The sequence below is a fragment of the Prionailurus viverrinus genome, chromosome D3 (assembly GCF_022837055.1).
Source record: "Prionailurus viverrinus isolate Anna chromosome D3, UM_Priviv_1.0, whole genome shotgun sequence".
NCBI classification, from domain to species: domain Eukaryota; kingdom Metazoa; phylum Chordata; class Mammalia; order Carnivora; family Felidae; genus Prionailurus; species Prionailurus viverrinus.
This window is the reverse complement of record NC_062572.1, coordinates 18,899,424-18,913,389: the sequence shown is the minus strand read 5'-3', so window position 1 is coordinate 18,913,389 and position 13,966 is coordinate 18,899,424. Positions and strand designations below refer to the sequence as shown.

The 13,966-nt window shown below is 55.9% G+C and overlaps 1 protein-coding gene across 1 annotated transcript in view; it reads left to right on the top strand.

Annotated features, from left to right (window-relative positions):
- The first annotated feature begins 7,469 nt into the window (after window positions 1-7,469).
- TRPV4 (transient receptor potential cation channel subfamily V member 4) overlaps window positions 7,470-13,966 on the top strand; it is a 35,603-nt gene continuing 29,106 nt past the window's right edge. The window contains exon 1 of the mRNA XM_047828701.1: window positions 7,470-7,529. The gene's annotated coding sequence lies outside the window, so the exon portion shown is untranslated. The remainder of the gene's footprint in view (window positions 7,530-13,966) is intronic.

Genomic DNA, 13,966 nt, shown 5'->3' with positions numbered 1-13,966 from the left:
AATAGTTCAAGCCCGTAATAAATATTTCAAACCCATCATAATACATCTATATTATAGACAAGGAACTGAAACCCGTTTCTCCCTAAAAAAAAGCCTCGGTTTCCTTTTCTGTACCACAGGGGTCTTGCTAATACCCACCTCACAGGTTGTGAGGCTTAAATTGTTTTTAAAAAGCTTAATGCTTATTTTTGAGAGACACAGGGAGAGAGAGTGTGGGCAGAGCAGGGGCAGAAGAGAGAAGGAGACACAGAATCTGAAGTAGGCTCTAGGCTCCGAGCTGTCAGCACAGAGCCCCATGGGTGGCTGGAACTCAGGAACGGTGAGATCGTGACCTGAGCTGAAGTCTGACGCTTAACCAACTGAGCCACCCAGGCGCCCTACAGGTTGCGAGGTTTAAATGAAATGTTACTGGGGTGCCTGGGTGGCTCGGTCTGTTAAGCCACTGGCTCTTGGTTTCAGCTCAGGTCATGATCTCAAGGTTCAAGCCCCGTGTGGCCCTGCGCTGACAGCTCGGAGCCTACGCGATGATTCTGTCTCTCTGCTCCTCCCCTGCTTGCGCACATGCTATCTCTCAAAATAAATAAATATACTTAAAAAATAACACAAATGTTACTATTTGCAAAGCAATTAGAAGTGTCTGAAGCATAGAAAGCTGTCTTAGTGTTAAATGAAACTGCAAAGATATATTTATGCGTTCGGGTGTATAGGATGATGTGATGGAGTAGGGAATCCTGGCTCTGTTACAGCTGAGTGGCCACAGACAAACCACTGCGGCTCTCTGAGCCTCAGTTTCCTCATCTGTACAAGGGGGATGTAATAGTCCCCAGCTCACTTGAGAGTCAATGAAACTGCCTGTTAGGGCGCTGGGCTGCGTGATCGTTCGGTGTTGGCCCGATTTTCGTTTACAGAGAGTTACAGGAGAATAGAGGGGTCCTCCCTTCCTCGGGTTTGGTGGGTTGGTGGATGAGTTCCCCGGGTGTACCGCCCCCCCCCCCCCCCCTCCACCTCCGCCCGCTTGGGGCCGCGCGCCTGCGCGCTGACCGCCTGCGGCCCCCGCAGGGCCCGGTAGGTGGCGCTGTGGGCACTGCGCCCCCGAGGCACAGCCGCGAGTCCCTGCCAGTCCCGGACCGGATCTCCCCGCCTCCGCCCGGGCCCCGCTAGCGTCATCCGGGTGGCTTCCAAGGGCCAAGTGAGGAGCCCCAACTGAATCCTGGTGGGAAAGTTTGAAGCCTCTCAAGCGGAGGCTTTGGGGTTCTGACTTCATTCAGCTCAGCCTCTGTGTCAAAGGTGTATCTTGTTGCTTTTGCTGCTACTTCCCCTACAAGATACCCCTACGAGATACATCTTCTACCTGTCGGGCACCGCCACCGTCGCCACCACCACCCAGCACATTTTGGGGTTCAAGTCCAGGTTCTATAACTTTGTAGCTGCGTGATCCAGGGAAGTCAGTTCACCACGCTGAGCCTCAGTTTCTGCATCTGTAAAATGGGACAGGAACACTTCTACCTAGCAGGAGTACGTAATATAATGGGTGTAAAGTGCCCGACATGTAGAAGATGTTCAAGAAATGGCCTTTATTCATTTTTTAAATGTATTATGATTATTATTATCATATATATTAGGATTATATATATATGATGATGATGGTCATTATTAAAATTAGTATGGCATCATAGCGTTTGAGCACGACAGCGTTATGGATACACACCAGGGGCTTCTGAAGGGACAACCTGGCCCTTAATGCAGTTAACTCGCCCCATGTTCACACACTCCTCGTTCTTAAAGATACAGAGCAGGACCCATGTGAACATGCCAGCGGAAAAGGCCAGGAAACATCGTGCAGCCTGGCTGCTTTTCTGACTCTGCCCTGATCTGCTGTGGGACTTTGGGCAAGTTCCTTCTCCCCTCTGGGCTTTAGTTTCCTCATCTATAATATCAGGAGGTTAGATAGTTCAAAGCTCCCTCCCCGCTGTCAATCTCCAGGAGCCACCTCGTGTCACTCATAAGGAGCCCCTGGTATGCACGTGTGATTCCAGTGAAATCAACACTACACCCTCAAGCGGGGACATCAGTCCTTTCTCGTGACCTCTAGGGGAATGACACATGCAAAGCGCTTAGCACAGGGCCTGGCACTTACAGGGTGCTTGATAAAGGACAGTGAGGACGATGACTCGCCCTTCGGCAGCCCTTCATCTAGCCCAGAGAGAACTGTCTGGAAGGCAAGTCGTTCGGCTGCTGTTTGCTGAGCACCTACTATGTGCAAGTCCCTAAGCTAGGCTCAGGGGGTCCTGCAGGGAAAGGACAGATAAGGCCCCATCCTCTAAGGGGCTCCTGCACCACTGGAGGAGACGGAGATGGGGGAGGGCACAAAAGCTCTCTGAGGAGGTGACATTTGAGCTGAGATCTGAAGGGGGAGAAAGAACAGGCCATGAAAAGGGGCTGGCTACAACTAGTGCAAAGGCCCCGAGGCAGGCGGAAAAGCAGCTTGTACTAAGGAGGGAGAGAGGGCAGAGCGCCTGGAGCCTGGAGGTTAAGGTGGGGTGTGTTTTTTGTTTTAAGAGCAAGGGAAGTCATAAGCCTCTGTGAACAGAGGGTGAAGCCAATTCAGTTTACAAAGCTCTTTCCTAGGATCTCCACGGCTTGTTTTCCTGGACTCAGAAAAGAGACTATCTCCCCACCCCCCACCTGTGCCTCTTCTTGGCTGAGAAAATGGAGCCCTCATCACAAGTATGTGTGAGTGGGGAGGGGTCCCAGGCCTCTGTGAAAGCCTGGGGCCTTCCTCCAGAAAGTGCTAGTTCCCTGTGAGGATTTCACTCATTACTCCAGGGAGGAGCCCTGAATCACTCAGACCCTGCTGGCACCGAGGCCTAGATGTCCCCCTCCCTCACCACGGCCTAGATGTCCCCCACCCTCACCACGCCACAACTCCAGATGAAGGCTATCTTTGAAACGCCAGTGGGCAGCAGAGGCCCAACCACACCCACAGGAGGGTGGCTGTGCCCATGGCAACGGTCCTCTGAAGGGAAGGGCTTCCTTCCCACCTGCTCTCAGGTTTCTGCCCCAGGGAGAATTCCAGAGGAGCCCCATTGAAGGTGTCTGGCCGGGCAGGGCCTCTGGTCTCTGGGCCAGCCACAAGCAGCGCTGAGGTGGCCAAACCAGCTGATTTGTCGCCAGCCTCTTGCATCCTGTCTCAGTGGCTTCTTGGCAAATGTGAGGGGATGTGATTTCATGGGAGGCCTGATGTCTCCTGGGGCAGGCTCCCAGAAGAGACTGTCGGAGACACGGCGCCCTCCCTCCCTCCCTCCCGGCTGTGTGACCTCAGGCCGGTTCCTTCACCTCTCTGGGTGCGCTTCCTCTCCTGTAGCTGGGAGGAATCCATGAGGAGAAAGCCCTACGCACCACCTGGCACACACCTTTCCCCAGTTGTCTCTTCTGTCTTTTCTTCTTTCTCATCGCGGCTTGGGCCCATCCGTGCCGTGCACTCACTGGAGAAAGGACAAGAAGGCCGGCCAGAGTTTCTCACCTGGACAGCCCCGCACTCTCCAGTCCCATCCAGTGGCTGGGGCAGTGCCAGGTGGCTGCTGTAGGGGTTGCGGGGGGCGGGTGGCGTTTGAATTTAGACGGTGCCGGGTTCAAATCCTGACCGCATCCTGGCAGGTACCTTGGGCAAGGGGTTTCACTGTTCGGAGCCTCAGTGTATCCACCTGCGGAAGGGGCTGGAGAAGACTCCCCGCCTTGAGGCCGTGGTAGTATATTTACACTGAGACTGTCACCCATCAGCTCGAGAACCATTGTCGCCACCCCCGAAAGAGACCCAACACGCTTTGGGCCACACCCTCCAAGCCTCGCCTCCCCCCAGCCCCTGGCGACCATTCACCTACTTGCTGTCTCTGTAGACTTGCCTGTCCTGGGCATCTCACACAGACGGGATCACGCGACATGTGGCCTCCCATGTCTGTCCGGCTTTCTTCCTTTTGCAGGCCCATCCATGTTGCGGCCAGTGGCGAAACTTCATCCTTTCTATCATTGGGTAATTTCCACCGTGTAGTTATGCCACATCGTATTTATCCAGTTACCATCCGAGTTGTTTCTATTTGGGGCTATTACGAATAGCGATGCTATGAACATTCATATTCAAGTTTTTTTGTGTGGACCTATGTTTTCATTTCTCTTGGCTTTATCGCTCGGAGTGGAATTGTTGGCTCCTGTGGTAATCCTACATTTAACATTTGGAGGAACAGCCACACTGTTTTCCAAAGCAGCTGCACTATCTTACATTCTATTAGCAGTGTGTGAGGGCTCCCGTCTCTCCACATCCTTGCGGACATTTATTATTGTCATTTTTTTTTTTTTAATTTGAGAGAAAGAGCAGGGGAGAGGGGCCACAGGAAAGAGAGAGAGAGAGAGAGAGAGAGAGAGAGAGAATCTTAAGCAGGCTCCACACTCAGTGTGAACCCGGCACAGGGTTCCATCCACGACCCTGTGATCATGACCTGAGCCAAAATCATGAGTTGGACGCTCAACAGACTGAGCCACCCATGAGCCTCTCATTGTCTGTCTTTTTGAGACCATATATTTTTCAAATGTTTATTTACTTCTTTATTTTTGAGAGAGAGAGAGAGAGAGCACGCACACGTGCACAAGCAGGGGAGGGGCAAAGAGAGAGGGTGAGAGAGAATCCCAAGAGGGCTCCTCGCTGACAGCACAGAGCCCAGGGCAGGGCTCAATCCTACAAACCATGAGACCATGACCCAGAAATATGGTGTTTTATAGCAACGTGGATGGAACTGGAGAGTGTTATGCTAAGTGAAATAAGTCATACAGAGAAAGACAGATGCCGTATGTGGATCCTGAGAACTTAACAGAAGACCATGGTGGGGGTGGGGGGGGAAAGGGAAAAAAAACATGAGGTTAGAGAGGGAGGGAGCCAAAACATAAGAGACTCTTAAAAACTGAGAACAAAGTGAGGGTTGACGGGAGTGGGAGGGAGGGGAGGGTGGGTGATGGGCACTGAGGAGGGCACCTGTTGGGATGAGCACTGGGTGTTGTATGGAAACCAATTTGATAGTAAATTTCATAGTAAAAAAAAAAAAAAATCATGACCTGAGCTGAAATCAGGAGCCTGATGCTTAACCAACTGAGCCATCCAGGCGCCCCAACCAAGTATTTTTAAAGTACCTACTAAGTGCCAGAAGCTGGTCCTGCAGCTGCGAACAAGATAGATGTGGGGGTGCCTGGGTGGCTCTTGATTTTGGCTTAGGTCATGATCCCATGGTTCTGTGAGAACGAGCCTGAGTCTGGGCTCAGTATTGACAGCAAGGAGCCTGCTTGGGATTCTCTCTCTCTCTCTCTCTCTCTCTCTCTGCTCCTCTCCCGATCACACGTGCACACGTGCATGCTCTTTCATTCTCTCTCAAAATAAATGAACTTAAAAAAAAAGACAGATGTGATCCCTTGCCTCATGGAAACCAGTACTATTTTCCAGATAAGGACACAGGCACTGGAAGGGGAGGCTTTTGCTCGTGGCTCCCGTTGAATCAGTGGCAGCCAACATCCCACCTCCTGGACCAAAAAAAGTCACTTCCTTGCATGGGACCTCAGTTGCCCAGTCTGTGAAATGTGGGGCCGGAGGGGCCTAGGTTAGCTACCCTAGTGCTGACGGCTCACAGCTCTAACCCCGGACCTTGGAGGAGAGCAGACCCACCGTCTCCATCAGGCTCCTGGTAGCCAGGATCATCCTGTCATTTTCTTTTCATTCGAGAGGCGCCTCTCTGCAGAAATGGGCCCCAGATTCTCTGCAGAAATGGGCCCCAGATTCGTTTGCCTGACGCCCGCTCCTCCCAGCCAGCAAGGCCCCCAGCAGAGAGGCTTTCGGTCTGGAAGGCCTGAGGGAGCCTCTTCTGTTTACATTCCTCACCACAGCCAGATAGCTGCCTGTTTGCTCTAAGATCCTGAAAACCCAGACGGAAGAGCTTCTCTCCCCTCCCCATTATGGAGGGAGCCGCTTCTGGAGAAGCCACACTCCTCTCCAAGCCTCAGATTCCCATCTCTACAGTGAGCATGGGCGATCCCTGCCTCACAGCCTGCTTGGAAGGAAGGTTTACTTGACAAATCTCCCTCCCCACACCCCCGCCACTCTCAGTGAGTTAATTATTAGGGTTTATTTTTTTTTGTAAATGTTTCGTACTGGCGTTTGAACACATCATGTCTGTTCAGGTTCTCCTCTCTTTCTCTCCCTCTCTCTCTCTCTCTCTCCCGCTGCAGCAATGCCCAAATCCGACTTTCTAGCTGCTGAACCAACATCTCATGGGAGCCATTTCTGTTTGCAGGCTGAGGGACCCCACTGTTTTTGTGGAGCCAGCTCAATTTAAAGAAGAACAGTAATGATAAAGGGGCTAAGAACGTTCCCTGTGCTCTGCAGGGACCTGGTGCTCCCAGCCTCTCCACTGTGGCTGTGGGCTGGGGACATACCTACACCCTACTCTACAGTGGGGACACAGAGGGGCAGAGGTGGAGATGACTGGCTGCTCAGGTAGGGCACAGAGCCACAGCTGTGGTGGGGGGTGCTCAGGGAGCTTGGCTCTGGAGCTCAGGCCCACCAGGCTTCCAACCAGTCCCAGCAGAAGTGAGCTGCCCGTCCTGTGGAGGCATTCAAGTAAAAGGCGAGACTGCATGTCAGGAGCTCACCTTCACCATCCAATAAAAAATTAAAAAAACAGGGGCGCCTGGGTGGCTCAGTCGGTTGAGCACCGGACTTCGGCTCAGGTCATGTTTTCCCCCGCGTCGGACTCTGTGCTGACAGCTCGGAGCCTGGAACCTGCCTCTGATTCTGTGTCTCTCTCTCTCTGCCCCTCCCCTGCTCACGCTCTGTCTCTGTCTCTCAAAAATAAATAAATGTAAAAAAAACTTATTATTATTTTTTTTAATTAAAAAACAAAAATCAAAAAAACACACCCTGATCACCTCCTTGCTAAGCGCTGGTAAAGAGGGGAAGAAAGGGAGCTCACGTGAATCTAGCCCCAGACAGCACGGTCTGGATCTCAGATGCCTCCCCTGTGGGACTTGGGGCTACCCCAGGGCAGGGTCTCCCGCAGCCGCGTCTGTCGGGGGCCGGGGGGGGGGGGGTGGGGTGGGGGGGGGTGGCTGTCTACCAATGAATGAATGAATGAGCCAATGCCCGGGTGGGAGGACCCGCCAGGCGCCCATTACCAGAGGAGGAGCTGCCCGGGGGTGGCGGGGTCAGGAGCCTGGGAGGGATCTCGGAGCCCCAGGCAGAGCCCTCCCCGGGAAGCGCCTGTGGCCCCGCGGCCGCGATCGCGACGCCCGGCTTCCCGGGTGGGGGACCAAGCCCGCTCTTCGTCCTCGCCCCCCCTCCCCCCCCCCCCCAGCGGAGGCGGCGAGCGGCGGGGGCGGGGGCAGCCGGGGGCGGCGCGCGGCGCTGGAACCTGAGCCGGGGGAGGAGAGTCGCGCGGCGCGGGAGGGCGGGCGCCGGACGGCCGGGATTCAGGAAGCGCCTCGCGGTCCCGGAGGTGAGTGGGGCCGGGGCCCTCGGGGCAGGGATCCTGGGGAGGGGGGGCGGCGCCCCCGGGGACGTCTCCGAGGCTCCGGGGCGCGGGAAGGAGGCGCGGGGTCCCGCCAGCTCCCGCTGCCCCGCTGCGTGCCCTCGCACCCGCCCCCTCGTCTCTCTCGGCTTCGGTTTGTTTTATCACCTGTGAAATGGGCGCCGGCGTGGGCCGTGGGGTCGCCCGGTCTGCGGGAGGGAGGTCCCGGGGTCCCCAAGAGCCAAGCGCAGGAATCAGAGGCGAGGAGGCCCTGCAGCCCACCTTAGAGGCATCCCCATTTCGGGGGGCTGGGAAGGGGCAGTCGGGGGCCCTGAGGTCTGCCTTCTATGGCTAAGCAAGCGGGAGGGAATTGGAAGTCTGGAACTTCCAGAGGCCCACTTCTTCGTTGGCCTCAGTTGGTCCCAGAGACGGCTCTTCCTCCAAGAGGCAGGACAATCTTTAACCTCCGGCTGTGCCTCCAGAGCCTCCTGGGAGGTCCGCCAGGACGGGGAGAGACCTCCCGCACTCCCCACTAGCCTGCAGAGACCCGCCACAGACTGCTGCGGGGGCTGCTCACCACCCCGCCTGCTTGGCCCTGCCCAGCCCTTCGCCGTCTGCCTTCCCCATTTTGCAGATGAGGAAACTGAGGCTCTGGTCGGGGGTGGAGCCAGGTGGAAGTTTTACCCAGGGCTGCCGGGCTCCAGAGCCCTCCCTGCCTGGTGCCCCGGTGGGGGGGGGGGGGGGGGCGGGGGTGCCCTGGCTCAGCCTCTACCGCGGGGCTCTGCTGGGGCTGGGGTTGTGTGATGCTGTGTGTGAGCTTTGTTCTGGGAGCTAAGACCCACTCAGGGATTTAAGCTTCGCCACTTTATCTGTGGGGTGAGGACGGGGGTAACTCCATGACCCAAATGAGGAAGTTGAAAAGGTGGTCTCTTTAGAGAGGTCAAGTAGAAGGGACAGGCCCATGTGGGCCCCCCCCGTGCCACCCCAGTTTTGTGTGACCTTGGGTCAGTCCTTTGGCTGTCTGAGAGATGGGGATGAAATGAGGGCCATCCCAGGGCTGTGGGGAGGACAGACCGCCCGGGAGGAGCTGGGCACACACTCCCAACTCACCCAGAAGCGTCATTGTGCTTGCTTGCTCCGGTAATGAAGAGGTGAAAAGAGGTAACTGGCCATTCCCCCATTTCTCTAGTTGATTCTGTTCCAATAACAGTAGGGAGCCCCTCTTCCCACCTTTGTTGGTGGTAAATCCGAGTGGGGAGGAGCTCCCCAAACAAATGGCAGGCGAAGGTCATGGGCCAAGGCAGGGTCTGGTTTGTAAAACCCCGGGGGTCGGTGGGGGGGGGGGTCGCTGTGAGAGGAGGGGGTGTGGGTGAGAGCTGAGAAGATGCGCTGGGGAGTGGCTGCGGGCGCCCTGGCAGTTCACCTGGTGGGAGCAGGGCCTTGGCCACTTTCTCCTGTGTCTAGCAAGGCCTCCTGGAAAGCACCCTCCCTCCCCCCTGTGTCGGCCTCGGACCCTGGGCAGGGTCTAGCCGGAGGGCTCTGGCCCCCTCCACCGGCCTCCCCCAAACTGGGATTGCCTCTCCGGCCAGCTGTGCCCTCCAGGCAGGTGGGCACCCAGCAAGGTGAGCACGTATGGTAGATGCTTGGTAAATGTGTGCTCTCAAATGAATGGGGGCCAGGAGAGAAGTCTGGGAAGGGATCCGGAGGGCTTGATCGAGGTGGGGGTTCAAGCCACACCTTGAAGAATAAGTAAGGGAAAGGGCACTCAGGTAAAGGGAAGGACATTATGAGCAAAGACCTGACCACTACCTGCTGCCAGGTGGGTAAAGCTAGACTTTGTGAAGCCAAGACATTGTTCCGTTTGTCTGGAATGTGTGACGTGACCAGGAAGGGCAAGGGATTGGGCAGGCAGGGGCTAGGTCAGACCCAGAAGCCCTGAAGTCCAGGCTCGGAGGGACATGCCAGATGTGTGGTCTGGAAAGGTCCCTCTGGCTGCAGAGTCAGGGCCAGGCAAGGAGGCTGGTCCCCAGGCTGGAGAAGCCATCCCGGCCCGGGGCCCGAGGCCCAGGATGGCGACTGGAGAGGGGTGGCTGGCAGGCGACGGGGGGAGGGAGAGAATCGGGCAGGGATTGGCCTCACTGTGCCCGGCACAGGTCAGGTGCTCCATAAATCTCTACTGCACAGTTGAGTGACTGAACTACATCATTTTGAGAAGGCCCAAGTCCTTTGCGGTCCTTTACCTGTTCCTTGGTGGGAGGGGGACTTGGCATGGAGTGGGCATCTCGACCCCTCACAGGCCCCTGACCTGCTGTCTGCCTCAGTTTCCCCCATTTGATTCTGGGAAAGACACTGCAGGCCCCTCCCCAAATCACTGGGCCATACAGAACAGCTCCACTTCTCATCACACACCAGATCTGGGGAGCCAAGAGAACATTGCATGCCAGCGGGCCCTCTGGAATGCTCCACATGGCCCATTTGGAGTGGAATTCACCTGTTAAAGATTAATTCAGATCTCTTGAGATACCTGTGGCCCTAGGCCCCAAAGCTGGTGCTCTGATCACTGAGTTCTGCCTGGCTTAAGCCAAACCTGGGCCGCATTAGTAGTCCTTATGATGGTCGCGAGCATTTATTGAGCGCCTACTATGTGCCAGGCACTGAGCCAAACACTCTTAGTACATTTGGATATGAAACTATTATCGTTCCCATTTTTGAGAGGGCGGAGCTGCGAGGTCTGGGTAGTGAAGCCGCTTGCCCAGGGTCTTTTAGTTGGGGAGGGGCAGAGCTGGGATCTGAACTCCGTTTGTCTGATTCCAAAATCCATGCCCTTAACTTCCAAGGTGGCCTGTCCCCATTTGTCCCGTCCTGAAGTCACGGGGAAGAGACTCTGCGGTATAGAGAGAAGAATCTGGATTGCTCAGACAGGCCCTGCTTTAAGTCCTAGGTCTCCTGCTCCTTCTCCAGGGAAGCTCGGGCAAGTCACCTGGCCTCTCTGAACCTCAGTTTCCTCTTCTGTCAAATGGCCCTCTCAGATGCCACTTTGTAAAGACAGTCCGAGGCACACGGATGGGGCTCCAGAGCACCGTCTTCATCCTCATCCTGTTCCAGGACACGTTTTCCTCTAGCTCGTCCCTAGGGCACCCTCTGAGAGCCCCTCGGTGCCAGACAGGTGGGCGGAACGTAGCAGGGGCAAAGCTAGACTTGCATTTGGACAAAGGACGATGCCTTTTCAGCCGTGAGATATTTATGGGCATTGACTGAGTGCCAGGAGCCCGTCAACGTTTCCTACTTTCCTGATTTAATGCTTTAAAGACTAAGGCTGGAGGGGGCGCCTGGATGGCTCAGTCAGTTGAGCATCCGACTCTTGATCTCAGCTCAGGTCTTGATCTCGGGGCCGTGAGTTCAAGCCCTGCATTGGGCTCCACAGGTGTGGAGCCTACTTTAAAAAATAAATAAATCCATAAAAATAAAAACAAAAATACTAGGGCTGGAACCTAGCTATCTGGTTTAACTCCCGGCTTTTAGTAAGTTCCCTTACTCCCTGGGCTGTGGTTTCCCCATCTGAAAAATTGGGATAATAAGAGTGCCTGTTCTGTGGGGTGGATGTGGGCAGTCTCCAATGCCACATAGTGTGTCACCTGATGTTCACCTCGATGATGTCACAGCCTTGCCCCCACTGGAGATGGGCAGAGGATGGAAGCTGAAGCTCATTTTATGGCTGAGAAAACCGGGGCTCCAAGGGAGAAGCAAGTGACTCTGGTCCCCTTGGGTCCCTGGAAAGCCCAGTGGCCAGTTCAGCTTCCACTTTGGATCAGCCCCTCTTAGAGTCAGACCCACCTTGGTCCTCACTCTAGCTCTGCTGCTTGCTGCTGTGTGACCTCAGGTGGCAGCTTGACCTCTCTTTTCCTGGGACTGCCACCCAGGATTTGCTGGAGGTTGGAGCTTCGTCAGCTCGAGGGGGATTTGGGTCATTCTGGCCACTACGCTTGCCCCAGCCTGGACTCCCCCCTGCTTGGGTTTCCCTTGGGTCCCGTGAACTGGCACGCTGGCCGAACAGGAACGAGGAAGGGAGGCCAGGCCCTTACTTTCACCGTGACTCTGACTTCCTTCCTGCCTCTGAGCCCCTTCCTGATCATTGGCTTCCCCTTTCTGTCCCAAGCCCTGGCCACTGCTGTGTGACCCCAAGTAGGTCACCTCACCTCTCTGAGCATGTTTCTTCATTGGTGAGGGAGCATCAGACACCGCGCCATGGGCATAGGAAGCCCTCCATAAAAGGTCTTGGGTCTGCTCCAGATGAGGTCAGAGGCTGGGAAAGGCTGCAGAAGGAGGAGAGGGTGTGGGGGGCAGACAGGAAGGCTATTGACCAAATGGGAATACTCTTATTTTTCTTTGGGTGGTGAGTAACGGCCGCCTGCCCTGCCACCCCCCTGCACAAAGGGCTCCTCAGTCTCACCGGCGCCTGTTTTTCCCTGAGGGTGGAGTGGCCTGGGTTCCACCCAGCTGACCGGGAGGGTGACCACCTTCTGGGATGGTTCCTCATGTGTGTGTACTGGTGGGGGGGGGGGGGCGCACTTGTAACACATGCCCCGAGTGTGCCCCACAGGCTCAGGGGAGACCCCTGTGGGCAGGGGGCCAGTGAACCTCAGGCCAGGGACCTGTCAACCCAGTTCACTCCTGTCTCTTGCAAAGATGAGGAGCTCAGGAAAACCTGTAGACGTAGGGAAGGAAGAGAGGAAGGAAGGAAGAGAGGAAGGAAGGAAGGAAGGGTGGGAAGGAGGGAGGCAGAGGTGACTGAACAGACAAATTAACAAGGCAGGGGCATCAGAAAAAACCACCTACTCGAATTCAGACTCTGGCTGAGACGGAGTGGGCTTGGGGAAGTGTCCTGGTCTGCGTGAGCCTCAGTTTCCTCACCTGCAAAACGGACTCATGATTAGCTGTCGTCCTCATGGTGGGTGTGGGCCTCACAGGTCAGAAAGCCCCGCGCACTGTAAGTGCTCCATAAATTATCTGTTAAAGGTTGGGAGAGAGGCAGGACGTTAGCCACCTAGGCAGGCAGTTGGGCAGAGGTCCCTCTGTGTCCATTCCTTCATTCGTTCATTCAGCAAGTATATCTTGAGCAGCGACTAAGTGCCAGGCCCTGTTCTGGGCCCTGGGGACTCAGTGGTGACCGGACAGAGAAGTTCCTTTTATTCCCCCACAGCCTTTGGGGCTGCACTTTATTTATTTATTTATTTTAGTTTGTTTTGATGTTTCATTTCTTCTTGAGGGAGAGAGAGCACAAGTAGGGGAGGAGCAGAGAAGGAGGGAGACAGAAGATCTGAAGCGGGCTCCGTGCTGACAGCACAGAGCCCCACGCGGGCCTCCATCCCACGAACCGTGAGATCGTGACCCGAGCCAAAGTCGAACGCTCAACCGACTGGGCCACCCCGGGGCTGCCCTCGATGAGGCTCTGACACCCACGATGAACAAGCAACCCAGCCGTGGGTGCTGTGATTAGCTTCCTTCTAGAAAGGAGAAAACGGAGGCTCGGAGAGGTGAAGTGACCCATCGGGGGGGGGGGGGGGGTCACACAGCTACTCAGCAGCAGAGCCAGGGTTCAGACTCCAAATCCCAGCGCCTCACTACTGCACCACCTGCCTGATGAACTCCACGGGGTGCGGCTGTAGAAGGCTGACCCCGGAGAGAGGGCTTCGTAGAGCCTAAAGCGATGAACTCACATGGGGTTAAAAGCAAACGGTTGGAATCCTAGCCACAGTCCCTTCTTGTTGAGTTGCTACCTCGGCTGGGTCCCCTGTCTCTCTGCGCCTCGCTTGGCTGCTGTGTAAGACGAGGATAACGATAATGCCTCCCTCACGGGAGAGGCAGATGTAAAGGCGCTCGGTGCCTGGTGGGTGTTGGGTAAATAGCCCCCCTCCCCCGCCCCGCCTCCACTCTGCCGGGACGTGGTTCACTCGCGTGGGAATGGAGACAATAATATCTAGTATCTAACTTCTGGAGTCATGACTTGGATTAAGACAGAACGGTGCTGTGTGGAAGGTACCAGTGAGGGCAGGCCCTGCTAACGGTGGGATCTCAGGCACCAGCCTCGGCCATGACTTTAAGCAGTTAACCAGAGACGCAGCCTGCTGTTGGCACAGGCTGTTGGTGAGGCGGGCTGGGGCGGAGAGAGGGTCTCAGACTGGTTTTCTGCTCTGCGTCAGGCTCCCTTCCCAGGCCCGATGAACCCATTCATTCCCTGGGTATCTGCTCCCTCCTCTGACTTGGCAGCCTCAGGCCTTTTGCGCAAGAGAATGAGGAGGACGGACGCCTGCCTGCATGGGCGGGTGGGGGTCTTGTCCCCTCTGGGCCTCAGCCTCCCAGCTGGGAAACGGGGCTGTGTGGCCTCCCGGAGATGGTGAGAGAAGGACATGAGGGGCCAGAAGACC